Raw genomic sequence first — 7925 nt, forward strand, 5'->3', positions numbered from 1 at the left:
TGTTTATCCTTAGTAGCCTCTCTTACCGGGAAATGTCTCCTAGTGTTTCCACTGAGCCATGGTAGCTTGCTACTGCTCCGGAACACTTAGGCTGGCCGGCATGTGTCCTTCTTCGTTCCTGTGTCTGTCCCTTCGGGGAAATGTCATGCGATGAATACCGGAGTCCTGTTAGCCCGCTACAGCCCGGTTCACCGGAGTCCTGCTAGCCCAGTGCTACAGCCTGGATTCACTCGCTGATGACCGACACGTTCGATGTTGGGTCATGGATGCCTGTCCCTGTAAGTTTGTGCCACTTTGGGTTTACGACTAGCCATGTCAGCCCGGGCTCCTTACCATATGGATGCTAGCGACACTATCATATACGTGTGCCAAAAGACGCAAACGGTCCCGGGCAAAGGTAAGGCGACACCCGTGGGAATACCGTGCGTGAGGCCGCAAAGTGATATGGGGTGTTACATGCTAGATCGATGTGGCATTGAGTCGGGGTCCTGACACCCAGTACATACCGTTAATGTAGTTGAGGCTGACGGGGATCGGATCGCAGTCAAGGAGGTTGATGCTCGCCACCTTACGATCATTATGTTGTGTGACACGCTGTTTCTGAAGATCAAGCGGCATCAGCAAGCAAGGAGCTGGCTTAAAAAGCTTCGGCCTAAGGGCTTTGAGTAAACGGTACAACCCCGATGAGCATGCAGCGAGCGGCATGGTACTGAGATTGCCCACACGCAAAACAATGAGCTTGATTACTTCTGTGGGGAGCGAATTTCAACCACTCTTTTGGCGGACGCTGCTCGGTTCTGCCATTGTTACTGCTTAGATTTCGGACGAGGGGGGGGGCGCCTTAGCGGGGATGAAAGATTGGACGAGATTATGTGCGGACAAAGATGGAGAAGCGAATATGTGCTTCGGGAAGTGGACATGTGATGATGACTACAGCACGCCGCTTGACTTACGAGACACATACCAGCAGCTAGGGTCATGTCGATGCCAGACAACTTGCTTGAGTATCACAGTACTGGTACTCCCTACAGTACCTACTATAGTACTATGCCCTAACTTGCTTGAGTAGAGTAGTAGAGTAGGACTCTGCTCTACTACTAGCACCGGAGGAGTAGTATATTCTAATCTAAAATAGTTACAAACTTCGTGGAATGACTACAAACCATGCTCAAAGACCGTGTCTACGTGGTGTTTGGACTTATTTAAAACAAAAAAAAAAGCTAGCCAACTCATCTCCAGGAGGCTCCCCCGATTTCAGCCTTCGTTGGCCATTGGATCGTGGTCAATCTGGTATTTGACTTCGTTTGGGCCGTTCGATGCTCGCTGCTCTCGCTGCTGGTTTTGACCGCGTGGTAACTTCACATGGTCAATGACGGGTGGGCTCTTGTCCCGTGCCTATTGGCTGGGTAAGCCGTTTCGAGGTGCGAGTGCGCCCTCTCCCCGCATGCCGCGTGCGCGTCGCGCCATTTGCGGGGGCGTGGGTAACCCTACCGTCGAGAGCCCCTCGGCCCAATCCAATCGCCCATACTCCACAACCCTCCCTCCCTCCTCGATCTCTCTCCCTCAGCCACCACAAACCCTAGGTCCTCCCCTTCTGCCTTGCTCTCCACCGCGCCGCCTCCTCCTCCCCTTCACCATTCCCTCCAGCGGCAGGAACAGGGAGACAACGGCGGCGCTCGATTTGATCCGCCCCGCTCCCCTCCCTCTCCACTGCGCCTCGGCCTCGGCCGCCCCGTGCTCTGCCGGCGCCCGTCGGCCTCGATCCGGCCTCGGCAGGAGGAGCTCACCCTCGAGACAGGAGGAGGGGCGCAGCAGGATACAGGAGCATGGCCTTCTTCTCGCGCTGCAGCAGCCGGCCTTGTCCTGCTCGAGGAGGAGGAGCAGCAGGAGGGGCGCACCCATCCACAAAGGTAGCCATCGTCGAGGGCTTCTTACACCTGAACCTCGATCTCCATGGTGCTGGCGTCCAGCAACTTGAGTTCAAGGTGCCCCCACTCCCCTCTCCCTCCTCTCTGTTTGGTTCTTTTCGGCAGCCGTGGATGTGGTTTCCCCCTCACCCCTCCCTGTTTGCTCTGTTTTGTTGGTGGATGCAGGGAAGGAGAGGAGGATGACGCCCAGACATGGAGAGGAACAGCAGCAGCTCAAGGTCTTTTCTCCTCCATGCCTCCCTATGCCCCTCTCTTGTTTCTATGTGCTGTTTTGTTCAAGGTTTGCTGTTTTGTTTGCTCCTACAGATGCTAATGTGGCTGCCAAGCAGTGCCTGCTTTTATGACTTGTTGTATTCATTGTTATTATAACGTTGGTCAAGATTAGTAAGGCTTAGGAGCATTATATTTGAGTGGGATGAAGGGTACTTGGTGCTTTTACTATGTTATACGTTCTTGATGCCAACTGAAGATTTAAGACTCATGAATATGCTCAAGGGTAGAAAACTGTGCTATAAAGAAATGATGTGAGCTTCAAAAAGGTTGGTGCACCATCTAGAAAATGGAAACAGAAACATATTATATGATTTTTGTATGCCAATCTGCCTCTAAACCAGCTAGGCACACCACTATAGAGAATCTGCACAGAGCACAATTACTTATGGTGTATCATCCTATATGACTATAATAAGACTATATAGAGCATAACTTACATAAAAGGGCCTAGAGACATCCTTTGCTTGTTGACAAAAAAATGTTCCAACACAGTTTCTCCCACCAAAAAATGAACGAACCTAATTCCATTATAGGGGATTACGTGCTTTGCTGCCCGAGCTGCAGCTGGTTATCCTCCGCCCTGTGTTGGATAATCTTAGAGAGTAAATCCTGCCGTAACTCATGACTCGGGACCAATACAGGTAGATTGGTACAGTTCCAGTGCTTTCTTGCTGTTGTTTATGCTCTACACAATCTGCTGCAACTTCATAATAACATGATGTTTGGTGTCTTGTTTCTGCAGAAAAATGAAGCAAGACAAGCTGGAGAAGCTCGCACGGACATCCAATTTCTTGTACCACTCAACTGAGCCGAGGTAATGTTTTATTTCCACAAATCTTCTAGAGTAACACATCTTTTGTTTCCCCTTCGCTTCCCATTCCTTTCCGATCTAGGCTGCCCACCTACGTTCGCATCTTTTTTCTCTCAGTTTTTACTGCTTGATTCTCCGGTTCTCTGATAATCTTATTTTGATTCCTCAACTTTTAGTTACTTGTGGAGACTATAAGAAGAATTTTTAGGAAGAGTTTGATCAACAAGATCAAGGTGAATTATATCTCTCTTGAACACAGTCACACCTATTCCTGCATTTTCGGATTTTTCTGTGTAGTAGATCACATGCCATGATTTTGTACTCCTCTCACCCACTGAGCAAAGCTACATTTGTAAATGAAGGTCTTAGAAGTTTTTGTTTTTACCTTTTGGTCTGATAGATCAGTATATGGTATTGGTCATGTGAACAGAGGCTGTCCGTTCTCCTTCTGATAGATCAGTACATGGAATTATTATGTATAGATGACCCTTCCAAGATGAATATTTGAGTGCTCTTGTTTGAATTTTTTTGTTCACATGAGCAGGCTGACACCCATAGTTGTTTGGCATCAAATGCAGAAGATACACATCCTAAGATTGAAGCAATGCTACCTGAACCAAAGGGTTGTACGCCCACCATTATTAATATTCCATACTATTCGTGTTCTTCAGATCCCAATAATTTATCCGGTCTTGCTTTTGACATAAAACACAAGTACAGGCAAAGAGAAGACGAGGTCGAACCCCAACACGGGAAGGTATCTTGGCACCAAACCATCATGAGGAGAAGGGGATGTGTTGATGTACATGAGGTGTTAATAAAGTTTCACATTCTTTGTTCTGGTAGATTTGGTGTGTTGGGTTGCCATGTTTGCTGTATTTATTTTCCTTAGATTGCTCTGGTGTTTTTGGTGCAAATTGACCAGGGAGGGCCTAAGATTTTGTCAAGTTTTTGTCAGGTTATTCTATGTATAGGACTGCGCTTCTATGTGTCGTTTCCTTCAAACTGTCATTGCAACAAAAGATGAAGGGTGTCTTGATGATCAGTAGACCAGTGTGTGATACCGCCTATTGTAGTTCTATTGCTATGCATACATGGGCAATAAATGCAAGTAATATAGTTTTGATGATGTCTGAGTGTATCTTGTGTATGTGTAGATAAGCAGCCCTGTTCAGAAGTGCTTTATAGAGGTCATGTAAGCTTTCTAGACATACATGTTGTTTCCAGTCTCTCTCGGCTTCCCCAATCCTAGAGGTAATAATATGATTTCTTTATGTTGTTTGCCCAAATTAAGAAGTGAACTTTTGCTGCATATTTGCTCGATGTGTGTCCTGTAAACTCTAAGCTTTCTAGGCGTACATGTGCACGTGTATTTGTTAGTTACTAATATGAATTCTGGATGTTGTTTGCCGAAATTCAGAATTGAACTTTTGCTGTATATTTGCTTGTTGCGTGTCCTATAAACTCTAAGCTTTCTGGGCGTGCATGTACACGTGTATTTGTTAGGTAATAATATGATTTCTTTATGTTGTTTGCCAAAGTTCAGAACTAAACTTTTGCTGTATATTTGCTCACTGTATGTGCTGTAAACTGTAAGATTGTAGGCATACATGTATACATGTATTTGTTAAACTAACAACCTTATGACTACAAATACCATTTAAACAAACAACAGCCCCTTGTTCTATGGAACACCTATTTTTATTTCCAATCAAGCCCTATTTTTTGCGGTTGCAGCCACCTGATCACTAACCTGAATGAGTAGACATTATTTATGGACTTGCCTCCTTTCACGTCTCCACAGATGCAAATTTTTTTCAAGCAGCCCTAAGGTAGCTTTTAAGATTGTTCTAAAAAAGGGTACTATTTTAGATTAAAGGCGGCCAAGGCCAATGAGTACGAGGTCACAGAGTACAAGGGTGACGTGATGAACCCCTCCGCGGAGGAGTTCATGCCGCTCTCCCGCCGCCTGTCGGCCGACGCGCCCGTCTACATCCCGCCCGCGATCGACTACTATGCTCCTCCGTCCACCGACTCTGTCCGTGCAGGTCGCCAGTTTCCTTCCGCCCCAACCTTCTCCATTGTCTCCCCAACGTAAGCAGTTCATTTGGTCAATCTGTTTTGCGTTTTGACATGCATCATTTGTTGCAGACTGCTAGATCGATGCTACTTCCGTTATTATTATTTTTTATTGCCTAAGCGCAGAACAAGCACTCTTGCATTGGAGATGCCCTGATTAGCATCTTCTACAAATTTGTCCCAATGCAATTAGTAGGCTAGCATATTTGAAAAATGAAATTTTGAATGACATATAGCAGGATATGCATGTATTCCTACTCCTATCTTATATGGTCAAATAGATCTAACAACTGGCTTTCTTGCTTGCAGTGGTACATGTGTGATCTTCATGGAGCTAGCCATCATTGGATTTGGTAATACATAATCACTTATTCAGAGAGCCCAAGGTGAGAAGGGACGAGCATCTAGAACACCACCACCTACTAATCAGTGAGCTACTATCTGTCTTTGAATGAGTTACTTAACAAGAGAAGGTAGGTAGCAATAGAACACGTACAATCTCAATGTTTACTAATTATCTATTTCTGAATTTATTCGTTCCCAGCTGCTCTGAATATGGGTGTTTTTCTTGCTGCTTTGTAGGAGTTTCCTACCTTTCTTATGCAAATCTGGAATTCCTTTATGGCATGATCATGTGAAAAAAGTACCTTGATGCAGTAATGGATTTGATTATCACTGGTTACTCTGTTTTCACGAATTACTACCCAACTGTAAGTTTGTTCTATACCCTAAGGCCCATGTAAATCTGATAGAAGATAAAGCTATTTAATTTTAACTAAAAAGGATAATATTCTTTCAGTCGCTTGAATCTGTCCAGACCTGAAAAATACTTATACTTTGAAAGCTTGATATATGAGTATGTAATTTTACAGGTATGTAGATAGCCGACAATGTTATTGTTCAAATGTACTCGAGCCAGGTTTTCGGTGTTTCATTGCAACCAAAAGAATTGGTAATATTGTTTTGATGAAAACATGGTCACACTTGTCGATGTTGTAGTGGCATAGGAATTTTTCCCTAAGATCCACTATGCAACCAATCAAGAGGTATGTCGATCCGATGCTATTAATCGACCTTATGCGTTTTTCAATGTCGAGTTCTGGTGGTTAAGCTTTTTGTGATTTGTCTCTTCCAGATCCACTCTGATTGAGGAGGTTGGGGAGAGTCTAGTGCTGGAAGGAATCCCGTCACATGGCACCAGGCGGACAGTAGTCGAGGTGGCGCTGCAGGAGGCCATAGGTGTGAGCGCCAAAGGGTGGATCTGCGGCGCGGCTAAAGCGGTAGTGAGAAGGGGCAGCTCGCCTCCCACTCCTAAGCTGTCGACGGGGAAGATGAATCCGCAGGGTCCTGGTTGGAACAAGAGGTCAGTGCCTCAGTGATAACATTAAATTCAGCAGCATTCATAAGAAGATTTTCAGTACTATATTTCCATGCTTTGTAAGGTCAGTTTAGCTGAATTTCCGGGTGAAGTACTCCATGGTGCGAGACGAATTGGTGTGCAAACTATCTGTTATGAATTGATGTTAACTTCAGCATTGCTATGAAGATTTACAGTACTATATTTTCATGTTTTCTAAGGTCATACTGTTTGGTTGAATTTCTGCGGGGAGTACTCCATGCTGTGACAGGAATTAGTGTGCAAACTGATTGTTCTGAATTGAAGTTAAATTCAACATTGCTATGAAGATTTACAGTACTATATTTTCATGCTTTGGAAGGTCATACAGTTTGGTTGAATTTCTCCTAGGAGTACTCCGTGGTTTGACAAGAATTAATGTGCAAACTGTCTATTTTCAATGGCTAATTTTCTCGCAGTTCAGTAGTTTCATGTGCAACTTGATATTCAGCAGGTTAAATTATTTGACGCAATCATTGTAACTGCATTTAGATTGAGGATTGGAGCCTCTGCCCCAAGCTTGACACCTTGCCCACCCCGCATAAGCGCTTTTGAGAAGGCGGTGAGGGTGTTCATAAAAAACCCAACTGAAGATGAGCCGTGGATCATAATTTAGAGAGTCAATTCCCTGGTACCAAAAACTGTATGGAGTTTGCGCTGAAGATGCAGACTGGAAGTGTACTACACTCTGAATTACACTGGGTGTGTCCAAAAAAATACACCTGCAGCATACATTATTGATTCTTGGTGGTACCTTGTGCATTGGAAAGTTGTATTTTAGCAACAAATTCGTATGGTAAAAATGTCTTGCCTTGTGCAATGCAGCCCATGTTGTGGGATGGTTGATTCGAACAATAGTATTTTGAGCAATTAGTGTCATGCAGGTGAAATGACTAAAGTCAGCTTGCCATACAGCAAGGATAACCTGATTACATGGCTGCTGTGGATTATGGATTTAGTTCCATATGAAATGACAAATTGGAGATTTGATTTGAAATTACTTGTACAGTGTGAGTGGTATGCAAAATCAGAATTTGGTCTGCACTCTGTAGTACACATGAATGATTTGTGGCGGCCTTGCTAACTGAGAAGTTCGGGCAAACAAAATTGCAAACGAAAACATTATGTACTCTAGAAGAAAACAATGATGATAGGAACCGCAGAGAATCAATTTTGCTGCTTACGATGGCTTTAGAATAATTACTCAGACCAGGTTAATAATAATATGAACACTAATATGAATGCTTATGTGCTCCGCACATATTAGTATGGTTACGATGGCTTTAAAATAACTGCTCCGGCCAGATTAATAAGGCTGGTGGCTGCAACTGTGGGATAGAATAAACACCGTTAGTCCAGAATCTCGGGGTGTGACGAATCGTATCGTTAAAGGACTTCTGAGCTGGCCAACGAGCACGTAACAGGGTCATATTTATTA

General features: G+C 44.4%; 1 long non-coding RNA gene across 15 annotated transcripts; it reads left to right on the forward strand.

The window, feature by feature from the left end:
- Positions 1-1499: 1499 nt before the first annotated feature.
- On the forward strand, positions 1500-7487 carry LOC123044847 (uncharacterized). Of its 15 annotated transcripts, XR_006420567.1 has the most exons (13): positions 1502-1985; positions 2094-2146; positions 2944-3015; positions 3189-3245; positions 3557-3635; positions 3733-3823; positions 4170-4266; positions 4885-5106; positions 5401-5564; positions 5674-5801; positions 5964-6137; positions 6227-6454; positions 6980-7487. It is a non-coding gene; the product is annotated as an uncharacterized lncRNA (long non-coding RNA). The 15 variants fall into 15 exon arrangements; XR_006420565.1 differs by adding an exon at positions 2735-2842 and having other exon boundaries at positions 1500-1985; positions 3557-4266; XR_006420563.1 differs by having other exon boundaries at positions 1501-1985; positions 3189-3635.
- Positions 7488-7925: the final 438 nt, after the last annotated feature.

This window comes from Triticum aestivum, chromosome 2B, assembly GCF_018294505.1.
Source record: "Triticum aestivum cultivar Chinese Spring chromosome 2B, IWGSC CS RefSeq v2.1, whole genome shotgun sequence".
NCBI classification, from domain to species: domain Eukaryota; kingdom Viridiplantae; phylum Streptophyta; class Magnoliopsida; order Poales; family Poaceae; genus Triticum; species Triticum aestivum.